Source organism: Kogia breviceps, chromosome 17 (assembly GCF_026419965.1).
Source record: "Kogia breviceps isolate mKogBre1 chromosome 17, mKogBre1 haplotype 1, whole genome shotgun sequence".
NCBI lineage: Eukaryota > Metazoa > Chordata > Mammalia > Artiodactyla > Physeteridae > Kogia > Kogia breviceps.
In genome coordinates this window covers 10010069-10034284 of record NC_081326.1, presented here as the reverse complement: position 1 = coordinate 10034284, position 24216 = coordinate 10010069, and the positions used below count along the sequence as shown (strand labels likewise).

The window sequence follows — 24216 nt, the reverse complement described above, 5'->3', positions numbered from 1 at the left end:
GTATCTATCCTTCCCCAAATAAACTGAGGTATGTCCTTTGTGGAACTTTAAAGTATTATACAAATGTGGGTCTGTTTCCCTTCTGGCTTTCTTCAAATTTGTAAGAAGAAGATTTATTTTGCAAGATGCATTTTAAAAAGAATTCTGAGGTCAAATAAGCTTGAGAAGTATTTTGTAGAAAAACTTCTTAGAAATTCACAATGTATATCAATCAGTAAATTAAACATCCTGAGAAAGTCCTGATTAATTTACACAACTTACAGAACTAGTGTTCCTTGAAACACACCTATAAATACTGCTCTGGTCTGTTCTATTGATTTGTCTCACTATTGCAATATCTGTAAGAAAAGAAATAAGTGAGATTACTATTGCTTCATAGTAAATGCTACAATCTTTTAGGGAAAGTACACCTTATTAGTCCTTATGGTAAGCATGGCTTTACTTACCAAAGAATTTAGAATTGTGTTACATTCTAAAATCTCACCCATTAGTATCCTCCTTATGTTCACATGACTTTATGATTAATTTGGCATAGAATTCACATATTAAAAGTAGTAAATCCTCTAATTCAGAAACTTTGTATTTCACTTAGTTTATTCAACTCTGTTTTTATCATGCATAGTAAGAAATTTTAGTTTTCCTTACATAATTTCTACTCATTTTTAATTTAATACTAAATATTTTACATTTTGATTGTTGTTAGGAATAGAATTGTTTCACATTATTTTTAGGTGATTATTGCTAATATACAGTAAATTCAATACTTTCATAATTACAGTTGACCCTTGAACAACATGGGTTTGAACTGTGAGGGTCCATTTACAAGCAGATTTTTTTTTCCATAAATACATACTACAGTACTACACAATCCACAGTTGGTTGAATCTGAGAATGTGGAACCACAGATAGGAGGGCCAGAGGTCGTACAGTAAAGTTACATGTGGACTTTCAGCTGTGCTGAAGGTTGGTGCCCTTAACACCTGGGTTGTTTGAGAGTCAGTTGTACTTCATAACCTGCTACATTACTGAATATCCATATTAGTTCTAATAGTTCTTACAGTTTATGCTTATGTTTAACAAAAAGAAAAACAATAAAGATATTTATCAGCTCATTTCCAGTATCTATACTCATTATGTGTTTTTTCTTGTCTTATTATATTGGGTAGAATTTTCAGAGCAAAATTTAAGAATAGTGTTGATAGTCAATATATTTGCCTTATTCTTTTTTTTTTTTTTTTTTCTTTTGTGGTATGCGGGCCTCTCACTGCTGTGGCCTCTCCCGTTGCGGAGCACAGGCTCCGGACGCGCAGGCCCAGTGGCCATGGCTCACGGGCCTAGCCGCTCCACGACATGTGGGATCTTCCCGGACCGGGGCACAAACCCGTGTCCCCTGCATCGGCAGGCGGGCTCTCAACCACTGCGCCACCAGGGAAGCCTGCCTTATTCTTAATGTACAGCAAACGACTATGGATTATCGATGAGCAGGGAGCACAGGATAAGATAGTGATGTGCTAAGGAGTACTGTCTCTTTCCTCAGGCTGCATCCTAATGGAGGTTGCTTAACAAATCTGCAACATTACCTTTGTTAAGCAAGAGGGCACTCAATATGAGATGACTGAGAGAACCTAAAGAAATTTTCTGATTCCTCCAGCTACTTCCAGACACCCCATTGCAACTACCAAGATTCTACACATTCAAATCTGGGCATCCAATAAAACACTAGGGTTGTTTCCAATCTTACAAATAGTGCTCTAATAACTAAAAGTGTATGTGTGTCTACATATGTGTCATGAATGCATGAGAGTATATTGGTAGAATACTACATACCACTCTCCTAATTCAGGTCTTTATTTTTCATCATCTAAAGTTACTAATGGTATCCCTTCCACTATATAATCCTCAAAATCTTTCTTAAATTTGGCCTCCACACAAATGTCAGAGTGTTTTATTTTAAATACACATCTGACTGATGGGATACCCTGATGAAACCTTTAAATACTCACCTGTCTATCAGGTTAACTTAAGCTCCTTGACTTGGCATATGGAGCTCTACATGACCTGATCCTATGTCTTGCCTGGGCCCTCAGTTTAGGGAACTACCTAAGTATAGGGAACAACCTATACTTGTTCCCTGCACACACGCACTGTTGCAGGCACCACGCCTTTGCTCCAGTCTCTCTTCTGCCTGGAATGCCTTCCCCATCTCTGCCTATTTCTATTAGCCTCAACCGAGGTGGTACCTCCTTCAGGAAGCTCCTCTCATCCTGTTCTACGTTGGTCAAGTTAGGTTCACTTTATTCGTGGTCCAGTAAGACTAGTACCTATTTCTATCACTGCATTTCAATTGTTTTCATAAATAGGTGCCATTATGTCTGTCAATGTTAGGTCAGTGGCTATGTCTTATTTTGTACTTGTATTCTCTGTCCTTAGCACAGTGCTTGGCATAGAGTGAACGCCCAATATACTTCTTTTAAACCAAAATAAGAAAGAAAAACAAAGATGCTCTTAAAATAAATTATCCAGATTTATTGTCTCTTTTTAGGGATTCTGTGCCACTTATGCATCAGGATCACATTTGAAGTCTTAAGATTTTATTATTTTACAACATGTATTCCTGAAGTTTTTCCCTGTAAATCAGGTCTTAAAATGTTTCCCTGTTGATTAAATTCCTTGGGGAAATATTACAGTTGTTCTAAGTCACAATCAAATTGCTCTTCATAAAATAGAAAACTTTTAAAATCCCCTGTTTAAAGGAAAATGAATCTTTTGAATGTAATATTCATAATATTTCATACTAGATAGTGATATTTAATCATTTAACTTAGTCACAGCATGTTAATCTAAAAAGGATTACATCTAATTTGGGCACAAATGTTCAATGTATTTTAGGAAAATAGGAGTTTATAAACTTAAAATTTATAAAGCATTTATTATATATCATGCTTAGTACTTTACATAACAAACTTAATCCTCAGAAAACCTCTATTATTTGAGTGCCATTACTCTAATTTTACAAATGAGGAAACTGAGTCTCAAACAGGTTAATGAACTCTCTTAATGAAGTATTATTTCACTTTTTTTCAGGAGTTAGATTTGCTAAAATAAATGAGCTTGTTCATTACTGTCTTCTACTTCCTCATTCTTACCTCTGAAGCCACACATCCTAGGCTCCAACTTCCCTCTTTTTATTTTCACTAGGAACCTTATTATAGAGACGAAAAGGGCTATATGCAACCATCTCTTAAGAAATCAGATAGGAAATCGCATGTGTAATACGTTATACTTGTTCCCTGGAAGAATGCCTTCGAAAACGACAGGCAGGCCCGCCCTGACTCGGCGATCACCGAATCAGTCACTCTCGGAGAATGCACTCACTGGATCCTTCCTTCAACACGTGAAAGGTCTTTCTTTACAAAAAATATTCCATCTCCCCTATGCAGAGCTCAGATATCAGCAAGCTTTATCCATCTGAACATAGTTAAGAAACAGAAAGCAACCAAAAATACTTTGCCCCTGTCCAGGGACATGAACAGAAGAGCCTCACTGGAGTTCACTTGCTCTGCTGAGCTGTAAACCTCCCTTTGTCCCTCCGAGCACATCCACTCCTGTGCAGCACTTGCTTTTAGCAAGTTTCTTTGCATTGTTTCAAAGTCCACTTCACACAAATAGCAGAAAATTATCGAGAGAAAAGCAGTCACTCCTCTCAGATACACTGACAAGCACAAGAAATGGGCGGCTGCAGAAGCATGGAAAATGTTAATATCAATGAGTGAAACGTTTAAGGAGAAGTTTGTCTGAGATCCACACAGTAGACCGACTTTCAACTTGAAATCCTCAAATAAGGCTGTTATAGGAACAAGAACTCAGTGCTTGCCGCCTCAGCTCAGGATTTGCCCCATGCGTTCCCCACTGGAAATGATAGGTTGAAATTTCAGTAAAGCTGTTTAAGACCAAGTCTAAGGCAGATCCTGAACAGTCCTGCAGTATTACAGGCGAGGAGTCACAGCAGATGACAAATACGTTTAACTAAACAGGGAAGCAAAGGGTCTCAAACTGAATTTGCAGTGAACCAAGCTCTAGACGTTAACTTCACAGGCAAGGTCCTCTCGAACACGGTTTACTTTCCTCCTTCCTCAAGTTTGCTTAGGGCTAAGTAGCTTTCCTCTTCTGTTACTGCGTGCCATGTAAGTGTGTTGTGTTGTCTTAAAGGAGTTGTCTGATAAGGTGTGTTGTACACGCGTGTCTGAGTGTGTGTGGCCAACTAATTTTTTGGTGGCAAGGAACTGCTGTCTCTGATGAATTGATTTCATTTAACCAAATTAACTCTGTTAGTTACATGAAAGATTAGGCACTGTTATCTTATACTGGGAGGCAGAGAGTTACACAGAAGGACAAAACGTACATCAAGGGCCAACTGCACATGAAGAACTACTGATAATTATGAGAGCTGGTTAATATTTCTGAATTATTAAGTCTGACAGCATAATCCTGCTTTCTGTGTTGTTTAGTCTATTGATACCGGATGCTTGATGCGTATAGTAAAATGTGACAGTGCAGTGGGAGTTACTGCTGTGCTACAAACTGGAGAGAACGACTGTGTGGAACGTGAAACGCAGCAGGTAGAAGCCGAAAGTTAGAATTGGTTTTAAACGGAAACGCGGCTGTAAGTCTGAACCCGTACTAAACTTCAAACATTGTGATATCTTATTTCTGCATGCAGTGGAGGCTAGAGGGCTGCAGTTGCCCTTCCACCACGACAACGAGTTAGCGACGGTCCCTTCCCAATGTCAGTGGAACTTTTCCACCTGCGAGGAAACTGTTTTGGGGCCGTGGGTCACTGCCGTCAACCCGATGCTCAGCACTGGTTCAGTGACGGGGATCATGAGCTTTTTTTCTCAAGTTCTCAAAACCACTTTCTACAAAGCAGCACCAGGGATAAGTGAGAACCGTGTACCTGGAGAGATGTTTTCTGCTTTTTAAAAAATGCCAGTTACGAAATTCACTAAGTAACACAAGGCAGAAAAATTCACAAGGGCAAATTATGCCTGATAGACTATAGATGATTATAAGAGCGGATTAATATTCCTGAATTATTAACTCTGACAGTACGATCATGTTTTTTTCTTGTTTCTTCTGTTGATACCAGATGTTTAATGCCGAGTAAAATGTGACTGCAACATTATCTGTACTTGCAGCTAGAAAACACAGAAGGTACATGCTATCACTGTGAATATAAAGACATACAGGGACTTCCCAGGAGGTCCAGTGGTTAGGACTTCACCTTCCAATGCAGCCGGTGCCAGTTCAATCCCTGGTCAGGGAGCTAGGATCCCACATGCCTCACGGCCAGAAAACCAAAACATAAAACAGAAGCTATATTGTGACAAATTCAACAGAGACTTTGAAAATGGTCCACATCAAAAAATTCTTTAAAAAAAATACATACAAAACATATAAGATGAAACATATATTCTTCAGGATTTTTACTCTCATTTAAAGTAAGTGAATCCTCCATAGAAAGTATAAGGGAATATTTTTTTTTTTTTTGTGGTACGCGGGCCTCTCACTGTTGTGGCCTCTCCCATTGCGGGGCACAGGCTCCGGACGCGCAGGCTCAGCGGCCATGGCTCACGGGCCCAGCCGCTCCGCGGCATGTGGGATCCTCCCGGACCGGGGCACGAACCCGTGTCCCCTGCATCGGCAGGCGGATTCTCAACCACTGCGCCACCTGGGAAGCCCGGGGAATATTCTATGACAAATGAGACATCATTTCATCTCTTGGATAATAAAATGTCACTTTTGTTGATTGGTATTACTAGTTGCAGAGGTGATGGGATACGATGTATCAGACTCTGTTCACATAAACTGAAATTTCAGTTGGTATCAACCTTGGTCAGTGAAGTTTCTTAATTATATTAGCTAAGTAATCACATAAAATATGCTAAGTATACTTACGTGTGTTATTTAGCTCTTAAATAATAGTACTAAGAGCTAAGCATACTATATGTATTAACTTAATCTTTATAATACCCCTGTGAGGTGGTAGTATTATCCTCATTTTACAGGTACAGAATAGACACAAACAGGTTAAGCAAGTTAGACAAGATCATTCAGATATTATTAAGTGGCAGAACTGAGATTTGAATTCAGGGGGTCTGGTTTCTGAGGACACAATCTTAAAATACATGGTAATACCATCACTACCCCCAGACTACCCCCAACACCCTTATTCTACTCTCTCCCTTATCTCCAGCCTAACCGTTGTTTAGGACACAAAGTCATGGCTCTAGATGATGGGGAGAGATAGAAAGCCTCTATCTTCTTTATAATAGAACATGGAGATTAAAAAAAATATGCAAATAGTATCATGGGCATATATTATGCTCTAATTCTGTAACAATGGTTTGTACTTCATGGCATAAATGAGCTCTTTCAGGTGAAACAGATTCTCTTATTTACCACATCATTCAATTCTACTGTCATTCAATGGCTAAAAGCTCATCAATCATCAAGTTTCAATTTTAAAAGAACTTAAGCAATCATAGGAATAGAAAATGCAGAGACCAGAGATGTTTGTAACTGGTACCAGACCACAGTAGTTCCTCCTGCATAAGGGGCAACTATCAGCATTTGTTTAACTTGAAATACAAAATATAAAATGCCAAAGAATTCTAGGTTTTTATATACACGACACAAGACAGTCAAATTCCATGTATTTTTGCCACTTAATATTCTATTTTCAAATTCTGAAAAATACTTTTAGACAAAAAATAAGATTTGATTTTAGCAAAGTATTTTAAAGAAAAATAATTGCCTGGTATTTATAAGAGGATTATATATATATATATTTATATATGTCAATTCTTGTTCAAATTTCCTTTTATGTAGTCTATGTTATCACAACAACTGTCATCAGAATTTCTTTAGGAACAGGTATGTTTTTCCAAACAAAGATATTCTTTGGAGGGGAAGGAAGTAGTGAATTACCAAAAGGAATGAAGAAAGAGAGAATGTAGATTGAAGAACAATTAACAGCTCCTCTCGAACAACTCTCCTTGTTCTCTTCCCTTGTGGACAAAATGGTCAGGTTGTGTCATAACACTCAGGAATACTCCATACAAGGATGTGAGCACCAAAGAAGGACTGAGTTTTAGACCACAATCCACATGGTTCAGGCACAGGCAACAAGAGGCAAAGGTTAAAGAGGCTAGGAGAATAATTGAGACTTTGCAGAAATCTTAAAGAAGCCTTTGGATTCCTACAGGCCATGGAATTGAAAAGTTGGAGGCAATTTCCACTGGACCATAAGTGTAACCGAGCAGGACCCTATGGGGCCTTCCCGGGACAGAGCCTTCCCCCATATCCTCTGCTGTAGCTCCTCTCTGAAGCATCTAGATAATATAGTATTTAGATAATATAGTATCTATAGTATGATGCACACTTTCTGAGTTGTTTTACAGGTGCTAAAACCACCACCAAATGGAAGAAATTAACTACCTGATGACCATGAGCAGGTAGCCCCCAGACCTACTGGCCCCTAAGGATTGGTAATGTTAACCCCTATGACACCACCCTGATACCTCACCATCAACCAGTCAGAGAACTGTGCACAAGCTGATCACATACCCTGGGACTCCCCCTCCCTCACCTGGCCTTGGAAAATACTTTCCTGAAACCCATCCTGGAGTTTGAGTGCTTTGAATACGAGCTGCCCTGGACTCCTTGCTCGGCACCCTGTTATGAACGCTACACTTTCCTTCAATCACGACCTAGTGTCGATAGATTGGCTTTGCTGCACGTGCGGGCAAGCAGGTTCAAGTCTGGTTCGGAAACATAAGTGTTAGAGTAGCCCCCCAGCTAGATGGCATCTGGGTCCAGTTATTAGCATTTGGTAGATACTGCAGTTGGTGTAGACAGGTGTTTGTAGATTTGGAACTTTTAGGACACACAGAATGAGCAAGAGGGCAAACTAGTTACTAAAGTTCTATGAAGAAAAAGACAAAGAAGAAAATACTCAGGATATTTGAGAATTGCCTCTCTCTGAGAGTGATTTTATTTCCAATGTATCTAATGACATAGTACACTGGGCAGCAACTGCTGAATTGGGGGGAGTGGTATTTTGGAATTCAGTAACGCAGTGGTTCTCAATCCTGATTGAACATTATGCTCACCTATGGAGCCTTTTAAAAAATACTAATGCCTGGGCCCATTCAAAACTGATTGACTCAGAATTTCCAAGACTGTTTGTGGATTTTTTTGATGATAGCTGTTTTGACTGGTGTGAGGTGATATCTCATTGTAGTTTTGATTTGTATTTCTCTAATAATTCGTGATGTTGAGCATCTTTTCATGTGCCTCTTGGCCATCTGTATGTCTTCTTTGGAGAAATGTCTATTTAGGTCTTCTGCCCATTTTTTGATTAGGTTGTTTGTTTTGGTGTTACTATAAATACTGGCAAGGGTGTGGAGAGAAGGGAACTCTCCTACACTGTTGGTGGGAATGTAAATTGATACAGCCACTATGGAGAACAGTATGGAGGTTCCTTAAAAAACTAAAAATAGAGCTACCATATGACCCTGTAATCCCACTCCTGGGCATATATCTGGAGAAAAACATGGTCCAAAAGATACATGCACCCCAATGTTCATTGCAGCACTGTTTACAACAGCCAAGACATGGAAGCAACCTAAATGTCCATCGACAGAGGAATGGATAAAGAAGATGTGGTACATATATACAATGGAATATTACTCAGCCATTAAAAAGAAGAAAATAATGCCGTTTGTAGCAACATGGATGGACCTAGAGATTGCCATACTGAGTGAAGTAAGTCAGACAGAGAAAGACAAATATCATATGACTGACATCACTTATATGTAGAATCTAAAAAGAAGAGATACAAATGAACTTATTTACAAAACAGAAGCAGACTCACAGACTTAGAGAATGAATTTATGGGTACGGGGGGGTAGGGTGGGGGAAGGGATAGCTAGGGAGTTTGGAATTGACATGTACACACTGCTATATTTAAAATGGATAACCAGGGGACTTCCCTGGTAGTCCAGTGGTTAAGACTTCACCTTCCAATGCAGGGGATATGGGTTTGATCCCTGGCTGGGGGGCTAAGATCCCACATGCCTCGTGGCCAAAAAATCAAAACATAAAACAGAAGCAATATGGTAACAAATTCAGTAAAGACTTTTAAAAATAAATAAATAAAATGGATAACCAACAAGGACCTGCTGTAGAGCACAGGGAACTCTGCTCAATGTTGTGTGGCAGCCTGGGTGGGAGGGGAGTTTGTGGGAGAATGGATACGTGTATATGTACGGCTGAGTTGCTTTGCTGTGCACCTGAAACTATCACAACATTGTTAATCAGCTATACTCCAATACAAAATAAAAAGTTAAAAAAAAAAAAAGAATTTCCAAGACTGGGGCCTGGGCATTAGTATTCTTTGTGCTGTATTCCAAGCACTGGGTAACTCAATGTCTAGTCAGTATTGAAAACAACAGCACGAAGGAATGCTCTATCAGGACCACATGCTTCAGTGGAATGCATTAATTAGACTTTCCTGATCATACTCTATTGGTTTGAGCTTTAATTATTCTTCACTGATTATGTATGATTGTAATCTGGAGAACTAAAAAACTTAGACCGAGCAACTAACTTAAGAAGTTCAAACACCCCTTGGTTTGCTGAAATGTTGCTTGCAACAACTTGAATATTATTTTAATCATCCTTGTTATTAAAAAAAGGAAGGTGCATGACATAGTAAGTTTATACATTTGGTTATTTGATAAAGTAAAGATAATGAAAATATTATCTTGTAAATTTGGATGGTTGAATCTCTGGTAAAGTTAAGATCATAATTGGAAATTTGCACAAATGCAAAACACTGTTAAAAAGTGGGTATCTTCTAGAACCTGGTGATACAAGTAGTAGAATTTGTGACAAGAAAATAATGTTTTCTTTAATTAGAAAAAAATTAAATTATAATCTCTCCACTTTTTATAGGCTACATTATCTAGTGCATTATCTTACTAGTTGACAACTTTGTGACCAAGTAAGATATTCAGAAGTTAATCTATTCTTTCATCTGAGAATCTTCAAGCATGTTGTGACCTGGATGCTCCATTTTGAAATTTAGAGTTGGGTAGGGTGAGGTGTATTCAGTATACTGGAAGTGAATATAAGGAACTCCCAGAGCTTTACAGATAAAATTGTTCTCAAACAAGATAAAACCGATAAAAGGTTGATCATTTAGAAAAATATCTTAAGAACAAAGCCCCCCAGAAGAATCTTGTTAACTTTATTTTAAAAATATGTCAAGGATCTGACTACTTTTCTCTCCAACCTGCCAGGCAACCCGCCTGAGAGTCCCTGTATACTCTTCCGAAGTACCCCGAGAATGCCAGGCCCCGACCCCTCCTCACTTAGGACACTTCTTAGGGTTATGTCTGCAGTGAGCCACCTGAAGGAATGGGGCAATGTTACCCTCCAGGATGAAGAACAAGTTGGCTTACCGCTGTAAATGAGATGGATTTTCTAAGCTCAGTGTTCCTCAGCTGCAACACATGCCCACCAATTATGCAGCATTCATCTGGGTCCGTCCATATTGCCTCCAAGGGACTTGGCAAGACAAGGGGAACCAACAGAAACACAGCGTTCATGCCGCTTGTTATGCCATGAGTAATAAAGCCCTTTGTCTCTGACACAAGAGTCTCATGTCTTCTGCCAGAATCTATGAAATGGTTACAGTTTGACATATTACCTTATAAGTAGGGTAAAATCAAATCTCAGACCCCTGACCCTCATCAAATATCACCCTAATCCAAGACACCATCAGCTCGTATCTGGATGATTGCAATAGTTTCCTCGTTGGCCTCCCTGCCTGTGCCCCTTTGCTGTCTGTTCTCAACACAATACTCAGATGATTCTGTTAAACACGAGTCTGATTATGTCTCTCCTCTCAGTGGATTCTTATCTTATTCAGAATGAAAGTCAAAGTCTTTACTGTGAGCCCAAAGGCCCAATATTATCCCTCTTGCCTGTGTCTCTGATTCCTTTCACCTGGTCTATCTGACCTGTCCTCTTTTCCACCAGGCACACTCCTCTGCCCCTCACTGTTCACTAGTTCTGCAGGTATTTACTCACTTCCTGCACGTACTTACTTTCTCAGGAAAGTCTTCCCTGCTCATCCTATGTAAAAGTTCCACAACTCTATTCTTCCTTCAACATTTCATGTTCTTCCTTGCTTTGCAGTTTTTACTTCTTAGCCCTTATAACTTATTTTGTTTATTGTTTGTCTCCCTAAGATAAGAAATAATATCTGTGAAGGAAGGGGATTTTTTACTTCTGTATCCCCAGCATCTAGAACAGCACCTCATACATTATAGCAATGCATATATGTTGTATGAAAGAATGGGGGCTTCCCTGGTGGCACGGTGGTTAAGAATCCGCATGCCAATGCAGGGAACACAGGTTCAAGACCTGGTCCGGGAAGATCCCATATGCCGTGGATCAACTAAGCCCGTGCGCCACAACTACTGAGCCTGCGCTCTGGAGCCCACGAGCCACAACTACTGAGCCCACATGCTACAACTACTGAAGCCCACACACCTACAAGCCTGTGCTCCACAACAAGAGAAGCCACCACAATGAGAAGCCCGTGCACCGCAACGAAGATCCAATACAGCCCAAAATAAAAATAAATACATTTTTAAAAAAAGAATGAAGAAGAATTGTGAAAGTCACTACTGAATAACTGAATACAAAAGCTTAAAAAGCTTATTCAATATCCCAACCCAGCTGAAGCAAAAGATGGACTGAGGGATGGTAGATAATTGTTTCTAGAATCTATACCGAAACTTAGTGGCTTAGGAAAACAATGTATTATTATTTCTCACAGTTCTGTGGTTTCACTGTATTATTATTTCTTACACTTCTGTGTTCTCATCTGGACAGCTCTTGATTGGTCTCTCGTGCCCTTGTGGTCAGATGGAACATGGTATAGTTAGCTACCACGGGCTGGACATCCAAGGTGGCTCACACATGGGACTGGTGGTTGATGCTGGCTATAGGCTGGGACTAAGCACGTGTGCCACAACTACTGAGCTTGTGTGTCACAGCTACTGAAGCCCGCGAGCCTAGAGCCTGTGTTCTGCAATAAGAGAAGCCACCGCAATGAGAAGCCCGCGCACCACAATGAAGAGCAGCCCCCACTCGCCGCAACTAGAGAAAGCTCGCGTGCAGCACCGAAGACCCAATGCAGCCAAAAATAAATAAACAAATTTATTTAAAAATAAAATAAAGCTATTTGGGATTATGTCCTTCTTTTAAAAAATGAAAGTTTTACTAAATTATTGCAACGTTAAGGTGCACAGCACAACTTCTGCGGGGGGCAGGGGAAGGTGAGATGAATTGGGAGTTTGGGATTGACATAAATACACCACCATGTGTAAAACAGGTAGTTAATGGGAACCTGCTGTATAGTGCAGGGAGCTCAGCTAGGTGCTATGTGGTGACCTAGACGGATGGGATGGGGGCGGTTAGGAGGTGCAAGAGGGAGGGGATATATGTATACATATAGCTGATTCACTTCGGTGTACAGAAGAAACTAACACAACATTGTAAAGCAACTATAATTTAAAAAAACACTGAGTGGAAAAGCACGAGGATTCCTAACGATCTGCTGAAAAGCTACACAGTTATCGTTTACCTCTTATTCTTTGTTGGGCATCTCACATAAACTTATAGGAAGCTTCTAGTTGCCCACTTTACCCCTCAACTTTGAATGAGACTCAGTATTTCTGACCCATTTCCATAGATACAAGCGCTGAAGCAGCACTGTTTTAGTACGGTTTCTGCCTCCATATGGCTGAGATTAAAAATGAATACAACTACACATCTGTCAGATGCAACTCCTTTTTTATGAGGCCTCAGAATGTTAAGTTACGTTTCTGTTGGCTTGCTCTGCGTGCGGCATCACTTCTCTTGTGAGCTCAGTAAAGGGACCATTTTTCTTTTACTTTCCTATTTTCTTTCATTTATTTCCATTAATTTGTCAAAATCTAATATATGCTTTTTGCCCTGAGGCATGGGACACGTATAAATACGCATCACATACTCTCCTTCCGACTCTCTCAGAGTAACCACTGTTTCCAAAAACTGACCCCTTTTTAGTTATGGGGTGAAAAAAATTACTTGAAGATGCTCGGAAGACAAACGTGAAAATTAGAATCCTCAGAGAGATCTCACGTGTACTTCATTTTGTTCACGGAGGTACAAGTGTGTTTAAACAGCAAGTGATTCTACGAGCAGTTCAAATATACAGTACATGAAGGCATGTAAAAACAGCATATTTGGTCCAATTTACATAGAATGTTTGTAATTCAAAAATCCATTGGAAAGGATTTAATTCTCTCTTCAGGAAAGCCTTCCTCTATTGACCATCCCGTGCTTTGTGGAAATTGGGGAAAAACCCAAGGAAGAAATCCATGAAGATTAATTGCTCTTCTTGTACAAATCACATAAATTCTTTCGCATGGTCAACAGCATGAGGTAAGCAAACAGTCTTGATAGCTTCCTCTCCTCAACATTACTTGGCAGGGATCTACATTGCAACTGATGAGGACCAGTCAGCCTAACTGAATAACACGCTTATTTTATTCCCCGACGGCTCCCACTGCAATACTTGTGTGAAAAAATGACTTTCCTCACCTTCACGATTGCTAGTCATGCCCTGCAAGACGAAAAGAATGACTGTTTCCAGAATTCAAAAGAGATGTGTGATGTGACGTTTACCTAAATTCCAGTACCTTTGCCCATGTTACAGAGAATTTGCTGTGACTATTGTACTGTTTGCCATTTTAAGCTTTGGGACAACCTTCTTCCTAGTCACACTGACCATGATAGTTCTTTCTTAACTTCTTACCGTGATTAACTTACGTCTACTTTTCCACAAATAGCAAGAGAAGGCACCGAAGTTATTCTAACTCAAAGATACAGAGAACAGATTAGTGGTTACCGGAGGGAAGAGGGGAAGAGGTAGGGACAAAGTAGGTGACAGGGATTAAGAGGTACAAACTACTAGGTATAAAATAAATGAGTTACAAAGATGTAATGTACAGCACAGGGAACATAGCCAACATCTTGTAATAACTTTAAATGGAGCATAATCTATAAAAATATCAAATCACTATGTTGCACCCCTAAAACTGATATGATATTGTAAGTCAACTATACTTCAATTTTAAAAAAAAGAAAGGGCTTCCCTGCTGGCGCAGTGGTTGAGAGTCTGCCTGCCGATGCGGGGGACGCGGGTTCGTGCCCCGGTCCGGGAAGGTCCCACATGCCGTGGAGCGGCTGGGCCCGTGAGCCATGGCCGCTGGGCCTGTGCGTCCGGAGCCTGTGCTCCGCAACGGGAGAGGCCACAGCGGTGAGAGGCCCGTGTACCACAAAAAGAAAAAGAAAAAGAAAGTTTTCCTACTAATTGCTCTTAGCATATGTTCTTGCCTTATGGTCCTTCATCTACCTATCAGCAGAATTCGAAGCAGGGCAGGAGAATTTTAGTTGCCTTTTGTGGCAGATACAAAGGAGCACCACCCAGACCCCCTCTGAGGAGGACCTGCTGCCCTGCAGAGGGGAGTGCGGTCAGCAACAGGCTCCAGATCTCAGTTCCTTCAGGATCTGCCTCAGCTGCAGAGAGAATCCTGCCCAAGAGACACCCTTCCCAAGCTGTCCACACTCGTGAGTGACCGTGTGAGGTAGGGCTATAAAGGCCTGGACAGTTCGGCCCAACAAGGGACACTCTGGTGGTTGAGCTGTCCTCCAGATTCCCAACGAGTTGACCAAGACTTCATGGGTCTTATACTGATCGCAGTTGAACTTCTTCTTCTAACCCATTTGGCTTCCTTCCCCTTTCTTTCATAGCTATTGATCCCTAATAAACATCTTGCACCCCTAACTGTATCTCAGTGTCTTCTTCTAGAGAGCCCAACCTGTGACAATTACTTTTGTTCTTTCTGTCATCATGTAGCAGGACATTGAAGATGCTTTTCTTATGATCCTGAAATTGAAGGTCAGGAACAAAAGCTGAGGACAGAGATGCCAACAGCCAGTATCAAAGAATTGGGGGACCAGACTGCCTTCTTCCCAATCTGGCTTGGAGTGACCAAACTGGCCTTGTTACACCTACCTATCACCCCAGGACCTTCTCTCCACCTGGCCTTGTAAGCTGAAGGCCAGCAGGACAGGGAGGAAGCTTCTGGCAGGATTGCTGCTCTGTTTCCATCCTCTCCCTTGTGCGAGAGGAGGGAAGTGTGTCCCTTACCCTATACGGGGCACCAAGAAAATCAATCATGGAGGTTTGGGATACTTGCAAAGTGGAGACTCAGGGCTCATTCGCCAACTGATCTGTCACTGTGCTTCTTTAAGAGGCAGGGACACAGGAAGAGAGAGAAATGGAAAATGGACAAAACGAAACAGGCTGCAGTAACACACTTCAGTGTGGCAAGAGTGTATGAGTTACTAACTCAAAAAGACACATGCACCCCAATGTTCATTTCAGTGCTATTTACAACAGCCAGGACGTGGAAGCAACCTAAATGCCCATCGACAGACAAATGGATAAAGAAGGTGTGGTACATATATACAATGGAATATTACTCAGCCATAAAAAGGAGTGAAACTGGGTCATTTGTAGAGATGTGGATGCATTTAGAGACTGTCATACAGAGTGAAGTAAGTCAGAAAGAGAAAAACAAATATCGTATATTAATGCATATATGTGGAACCTAGAAAAATGGTACAGATGAACCAGTTTGCAGGGCAGAAATAGACACAGATGTAGAGAACAAACGTATGGACACCAAGGGGGGAAAGTGGTGGGGGGGTGGTGGTGGTGGTGGGATGAATTGGTGTGGGATTGGCATGTAGAGACTGATGTGTATAAAACAGATAACTAACAAGAACCTGCTGTATAAAAAATAAATAAAATAAAATTCCACAAACAAAATAAAATTACATGAATGAGCTCTTTAAAAAAATAAAAGAGAGCGTATGAGTTTCCTGTTAGTCGAATGAACGCCATTCAATACAAAGCTGGGCCCGTCTTACTAGTTTCCCATCCCATCTAAGAGGGCCAGTCACCTGGAAAAAGACCCATCGGCGCGAAATCTGTGGCTTAGACCTTCGGGGAATGGGGCTGAGAGGGCAGAGGTCCTCCAGAATACATCCTCTGCCCTAGGAGCTGGGCAGCACGGAGACGCTGTCCAGCCCCCTGGAGGGACACACACAGAGCCCCACAGGAGGGTCAGCATTTAGATGTTTCCCCCGCAGGAGGTCCTCATGGCCCCTTTGTGCCATCCCTGATTGAATGTAAGAGTGAAATACCAGAGTCGCATAACACATGTGTGCTTTCCACCAGTCCTGCCCCTTTCCTGCCTTAACACCAGGGGCAAGTAAAGGCTGTGGGGTAGGATGGGGTGGGGGAGAAGTGAAGAAGAGGTGTCCCAGGAGCAGGCCTTGCCCCTCCCCATTCATGTCCCTCAACGGAAGCCGGCTGGACCCTAGGGAAAGGGGAGGAGGGGAACATAAAATTGCATGTAAGACCAAAGGTTTAAATTGGATTAAACTGGTTTGGAATTGTTACGCCTTAACGTGGCACACAAACAATAAAGTTTGTGGCAGATGCCATCAAAAGGCCTGAAGGAGTTTCTCCATAGCATTGTTAAAGGCAGTGATTGGAGACAAATCAGACCATTACTCTTTGCACCTCACTGAGTTACCGCTCTTCAATCAGCTGGGTATATCTATTTCCAAATGGTTGTTTCAGAATGTTTGCGTGCCAGATGGACGTGAGTTTTCCCTGTATGATCTACGTTCAAAGGGTTGGATTTCCGGTCTTATTCTTATAGCCTCCTTATTATATGAAGAGCGGAAATGTTGAGAAATGAAAAAGAAAACAGCTTGGGACAAAATTGCAATACACTATACGCACGTGAGTCATTGAAACGATGTTATACAATATGGACCGAGAGGTGTCAGAGGCCATTACAAAGTGGCTAAAATCACAGGTCATTGTCCTTCAGTGTGTGGGCCAACTGATGCCCATCGATCCTGCTTCTCCACAGCCTCCAGCATGAGAACTCGGGTAAACTTCATTTCTCCTCCATGTAACTTGCCCTCTACATTGGCCACACTGGGACCTGACACATCACTCAGACTACCTAACCTTTCAGAGCTCAAATATTTAAAATGCCCTCTCTGTTTACTACTTCTTTGCCCACCACCTCCCAGACCCTTGTTTCTTTTGGGCCTGCCCTTCTTTCCAAGGGTTCTAATCTCCCAACATCCTTTATTTTGGCTCAAATGTCTTCCCATCCTGCCTAGACACGGTGGCCTTTTCAGTACCTGCCAAGGTTCTTGCATGGAGGCGATGATAGACTAGACTAAAACACAGTTCTCCTGATTAACAAATGGAATGCCCCAAAGGGTTAGTGTTAGTGTTAGGGTTAGGGGTTAGGGGTTAGGGGTTAAGATTAGGGTTGGGGTTAGGGTTAGGGGTTAGGATTAGCGGTTAGGGTTAGGGGTTAGGGTTATGGTTAGGAGTTAGGGTTAGGGTTAGGGGTTAGGGTTAGGGTTAGGGGTTGGGGTTAGGGTTAGGGGTAACTAATGGAATGTCACAACCATCAGCTTGTGGTTCAGACCTGTCTTTTCAAGTATGAGTTTCCACAAAGAAATTCAGGTATTGTACCAGGAGGAAAAAGTCCAAGATGAACACGAAACGCTTTCATGGAGCATCAGTTTTCCTCACAAGGGCAGGTGGAGGCCGAAAATCATTTGAGCTAAGAATTTAAAATTTTATATTAATGGTTTTAAACTTTTCTTGATTTTGAAGATCTTAGAAATGTACAAAATTGAGGCCTTTTTGCCACCAAGAATCTTGCTTTACAGACCATGAATGAATCTACTTCCAGAAGAATGACCATACTAGAAAGATGGTCTGAGACATAAGAAATAATGGTGAAAACAGAATGATAAACATGCATGTAAATCCAAACTAACATTGCTAACATAAAACAATAATGTCTAATATTTGGGGTTACACAAAACAAATGAAATATCCAACCAGAGTACTAACAATATTATAGAAGGCATAAACGGGGGGATATAAGCTAAATGCCCCCCAGAGGCGCAGCTTCACCCATAATTTCTAAGCCCAAGCATAATGAAGTGTGCAGCCAGAACAAGGTAGTGGAGCCAGTGTGGGCTGAGGAGGCCTCTACCGTGCAGTGTGGTCCTGCAGGTGACGTCTAGAGCATGAACAGAGGGAGGAAGGCATCCTTGAGGGGGGATGAGAGCCACCCGACACCAGGACCTCAGGTAGTGGGAAAGAAGCCATCTGTGGGGACGATGATTGTGGCAGCAGCAGTGAGAGATTGGTTGCACGTAGGATAATTGATCAAAGAAGTAAATATATTAAGGTTAATGGGAGCTATGTTTCTCAGAGTTGCAAAAGGGGCTGCCAATGTGGAAAGGCAGAAGACTAGAACGAATTCGGCAGTACTGGACTGGAATCGGAGGTATTGCTGCGAACTCACGGTATTCAGTACACATACCTAGTGCTGTCCACTGAGATTATCCAAGAGCAGCAACTTTCCAATAGCAACGGACACTTAGCAATCAGAACCTGACTGCCAAGCACTACCGTCCCCAGAAAGAAACCATAGCTTCTTCGAGGGCTGAGGCCAAGAGTGTACCAGACAGCGGGAACATCTTGTTTGCCAGAAAGCAAAGAAATGCTCATAAAATGATATGGATGTATGAAAAGAACAAGGGGAGGGTGGGATGAATTGGGAGATTAGGATTGACATGTATACACTACCGTATGTAAAATAGACAGCTGGTGGGAACCTGCTGTACAGCACAGGGAGCTCAGCTCGGTGCTCTGTGATGACCTAGATGGGTGGGTTTGGGCAGGGTGGGAGGGAGGTCCAAGAGGGAGGGGATATATGTATATAGAGAGCTAATTCACTCCGTTGTACAGCGGACACTATCACAACGTTGTAAACCAATTATACTCCAATAAAAATAATTGTTAAACACACACACACACACACACACACAAGATGAACACAGACTCCATCTTGAAGTAGTTTCAACTGGCCAAATGTTAGATAATTTGAGTACTAAAACAAAGAATGACAGGAATGGAGTATACCCTTTTTAATAAATTAGAAATCATGCAGCTACACCAATCTAAATAAATGAACAAATGAATGAATAAAACTTTCACGAGGAACGCAATGTTTACAGTTTCTAAGCTTTTCCCAACTATAAAACTTCTTAATTACAAAAGGAGAAGGGTTACTTTTTACAGGGAGAAACCAGCATGCACCATATTAATCGACTAATCAAAGTGAACATCATCTGTAAAACATCACCCGAGGGCTTCCCTGGTGGCGCAGTGGTTGAGAATCTGCCTGCCAATGCAGGGGACACGGGTTCGAGCCCTTGTCTGGGAAGGTCCCACATGCCACGGAGCAACTAGGCCCGTGAGCCACAACTACTGAGCCTGCGCGTCTGGAGCTTGTGCTCCGCAACAAGACAGGCCGCGACAGTGAGAGGCCCGCGCACCGCGATGAAGAGTGGCCCCCGCTCGCAGCAGCTAGAGAAAGCCCTCGCACAGAAGCGAAGACCCAACACAGCCAAAATTAAATAAATAAATAGAATTTAAAAAAAAAAAGAAACGAAACTTGTTTAAAAAAAAAAATCACCCGAAAAATAATCAAAATCATGCACTACCTGATAGGATGCAAGGAGAATGGTGCAGCATCATTTCTTCTATATTCTTGCCAAAGAACAAACTGAACCTAAGAATGAGACAGAGCCAATTGAGGGATATTCTAACATATATCTTTCCAAGTGTCAAAGTCATAAAATTTAAGGACGCATTGAGGAACTACTGCAGGCTGAAGAAATCTAGAAAGACATGACAACAAAATGCAACATGATTCTGAAGTGAATCCTCTCACTATCCAGGACATTATTAGGATGATTGGCAGACTTTAAAAGCTCTGTGGATTACATGTCAATAGCGTATCAATGTGAATTTCCTGATTTGGATGGCTGTATTGAGGTTGCATAGGAGACTATCATTGTTCGTAGGAAATAAACACTCAAGTGTTTGGGTGTGATGAGGTATAAAGTTGTAAGTTTAGCTCAAATCACTCAGGAACAAAACATGTTTTTTTGTGTATTGCACTTGCCATTTTTTATAAATTTGAGATTGTTTTAAAAATACTATATATTTGAGTGTGTGTATATATATATGTGTGTGTGTGTACGTACATGTGTGCACACATATGTATACAACAGGATGTATTACACAGCTATAGGATATAGTACACTTGATAACAGCTCAGGGATAGACAAATCAACAGTGAAATGCAAATCAATGCCCAGAAAAGGACCCTTGCATATACAGAACTTTGATAGCAGCAGCATTGCCTAGCAGATCGAGGAAGGAAGGTTTATTCAATAAAAGGTGCTGGGACAATTGGACGTTCAGATGGGGATTCTGGAAATGCTCCTCTGCTCTTCAAATCATCCTGTCAACTCCTCAACGAGGCCAGTGCTTAGCCTTGGGGTAGGAAACACCCATGTGACCATTCCAGAATCCCCAAACAAGTGTTTGTTGACTTCTGATTTTTATTTTTTTAATTTATTTTTAAAATTAATTAATTAATTAATTTTTGACTGCATTGGGTCTTCGCTGCTGTGCGCTGGCTTTCTCTAGCTGCGGCGAGCGGGGGCTACTCTTCGTTGCAGTGCGTGGGCTTCTCATTGTCTCGGCTTCTCTTGTTGCAGAACATGGGCTCTAGGTGCGTGGGCCTCAGTAATTGTGGCTCGCGGGCTCTAGAGCGCAGGCTCAGTAGTTGTGGCGCACGGGCCTAGTTGCTCCGCGGCATGTGGGATCTTCCCGGACCAGGGCTCGAACCCGTGTCCCCTGCGTCGGCAGGCGGATTCTCAACCACTGCGCCACCAGGGAAGTCCTGACGTGGTTTTTAAATTTGTTTCGTTTCTTAATTGATTGCCAGCATTAAAAAATAAGATGATATGACATAAAACTCTAGATGGCCATTAAAAAAATCTGCAACAAAAATGAGCCTAGAGTCTCACATGGTGATAACGGTTAGCCCCCGTTTAGCGGGAGCACACCCCCTCTGGTTCATCATCGCACTTACCTAATTCTTACTTTCAGCAAGGAAAGTCCCCACTCTATTGTCTAAAACAGTGCAAGTTACTAAAAGCTAGTGTTCTGGCCAGGCCCCCTTGGTGGCCTCACCCAGACCACAGGTAACAGGGGCCACTCCACTCACACAAGGCACTGGTAAGCTCCTGCCAATCATTTTTCTCTCAACAGAATTTAGGTAAATTTTCTCAAAGCCTCAAACAAAAGATGAAAGGGACAAGATGAAGGCATACAGAGGGCAAATGAAATACCTTCCTGACAACCAGAAAGCAGAAGTCACATTGAATACGACTTAATTTGTTAATTCATCTTTAAAGCTGAAGTATAGTCATTGACATCCTATCATTAACTCTTTAAAATAACAACTCAGGTCAATTAAAGTATATGAATATGGCACTCTTAGAACCAGTGATCTGGAGATAGCTGTTCCATGTCATGTTCATCTTTTTTTTTTTAATTGACAGAAGTGCAGAATTTCACAAGAATGAGGAGGAAAAACGAAACATTCTTTAAGAATGATTGTTTTTACAAAGTCTTAACAAAAGCGTTCGACGAAATCTAGAAAACCCAAGCAATTTCCTTGGCACATTGCATTTTCCACACTCCTTTCCCATAGTAATCAAGCATTCCCTCAGGTGTGTTCTATGCTTAAAGCAGAATAATTCCCAAGTACTCCTTTGTCCCTATAACCATTACAATAACTATGCTCTAACCTTGTAGCTACCCTGGGCTGCTCTAGGAATGTTGGGGGATAGAGAGCTGGGGGGAGAGGTGGGCTTTACCAAGAAAAAGTCAGCAATACACTATCAGTTCCGTGTACAGAGTACATGGCATTCAGCAAGAGCGCGGAACGTGGCATCAGTGAGATGCTAACTTCTATAAATAAAGGGGCTGTATGTTTAACTCTTTGAAACCATATGCTATGAAAACAAATAGATTTTTCACCAAATCTTGAGAGCGTGTTTGCAATGGTCTGATTTAAAATAGAAACGATACAGTATGCGTGATCGTGCAAATTACATACGGGGGTTGAGGGAGCATAATTGTAAAGGTTTCAATTATTTACGTTGTTCATATTTTGAAAAAAATGCTTTGTGTTTTAAATGAAGAGGTCTCTAAATGTTCATTCATTTTCGAATACGATTAATCTCAATGTTCTTTTGGCTACAGTCATGAGAAATCATACCAGACAAAAGGCAAGCTCAAAAATGAGCAGATCTTAGATTCGCACCATCAAAAGCCTGAAAAGAAAAATGAGAATTCTAAGTAAGTCCAAAGGTTGTCTGGAAAAGGATAACCTCTTGAGGACACTTGGGAGAGGTGTGTTCTGTCCAGGACACCCGAGACTGAAGTGTGGTGTGAGGAATGGCTGACCACCCAGGGACAGGCATCTTCCAGAGCAGCTGAAACCCGGGCATGACCAGATGCCCACGTGACTCCCAATCCGGAGAGGCCTGCCACGGGTAGTTAAAAGTCCAGCCTGAGGGAAAGAGAAAAACAAATACCGTATGCTAACACATATATATGGAATCTACGAAAAAAAAAGGTCATGAAGAACCTAGGGGTAAGACGGGAATAAAGACACAGACCTACTAGAGCATGGACTTGAGGATACGGGGAGGGGGAAGGGTAAGTAAGCTGTGACAAGGTGAGAGAGTGGCAGGGACATGTATACACTACCAAATGTAAAACAGAGAGCTAGTGGGAAGCAGCTGCATAGCACAGGGAGATCAGCTCGGTGCTTTGTGACCACCTAGAGGGGTGGGAGGGAGGGTGGGAGGGAGGGAGATGCAAGAGGGAAGAGATATGGGAACATATGTATATGTATAACTGATTCACTTTGTTGTAAAGCGGAAACTGACACACCATTGTAAAGCAATTATACTCCAATAAAGATGCTAAAAAAAAAAAAAAAAAAGTCCAGCCTGAGGGAAATTTGGCGGCCACTCAGGAGGGACATGCCATGCATATTAAGAGTCCATGGACAGAGAAAACAAACACTGGTTTTAAATATGAGCCTCGAACCAAGGAATGTAATATCCGTGCAATGGCTGAAATTTGTCATTCTTGGTAAATATTGAAAATAAAAGATCAGTGCAAAGGTTCCACATTGAGGTCAACTACTTAGCCTCTAGAACTACCGAAATGGCTATTAATAGGGGAAAAAAAAAAACCACAACATAATTTTTAGAATGATTTTAAGATCAAAACATTGTATGAACATAGGGTGCAGTGAAAGAAAACCAGTGTTTTATGAGCTGGATCTCACTGCTTCCCCTGGACAGCCCTTTGCTTTGAAAACCTCAACAGTTCCCATGGAGCACTTCTTTCACCCTAGACATGAACAGGTCACAAGTGTAGATGATACAAATTGCAGGCACTGGTTGGTGATTGAGCTGCTTCTCTATGTAATGTGTTGCACAATGAGAATAGCATTCATGTGTGACTCATATAGCAAATGTATGTGTGTATGAAAAAGATTCTTTATAAAGCTGTACATTATAGCTCTATTTTAATTATTATAGAAAATTATTACAGCATTGACTTTTAAATAAATTTTATATAAAGATAGTTAAGGATCCTCTCAAGGAAAGCAGGGCAATATTGTCTAGATATTTAGAGAGAGAGACTGGAGAGAACAGGAGAAGGAAAGAAAGGGGATGAGAGTGGAGAGAAGCAGAGGAGAGGAACAGCATTGTAGGTGCAGATTCAGAATTTTAAAATGTAAACTATTAGAAACGAATGAGCTGACTTTTATATATGAAGATGAACCAGATACAGATTTTGGTTCATGGTTGAAAACTGGAGTGGACATCCTTCCCCCAATATATCTTCTCTTTTTCTTTCAGTAGAAACCCTGCCCTCCCCACTATTTTTTTTTTTTAACCTTTAAGGAACTTCCTTCTTTATGATCATGGTGAAACTGCCTATTACAGTCACCCAACTATTCCCAGAGG

General features: G+C 41.3%; 1 long non-coding RNA gene across 2 annotated transcripts in view; it reads right to left on the bottom strand.

Annotated features, from left to right (window-relative positions):
* The window catches only part of LOC136792865 (uncharacterized), a 304067-nt gene that overhangs the window by 258052 nt on the left and 21799 nt on the right, over nt 1-24216 (bottom strand). For both annotated transcript variants that reach the window (XR_010837412.1, XR_010837411.1), the window contains exon 3: nt 19810-19877. This is a non-coding gene — a long non-coding RNA (uncharacterized lncRNA). The remainder of the gene's footprint in view (nt 1-19809; nt 19878-24216) is intronic.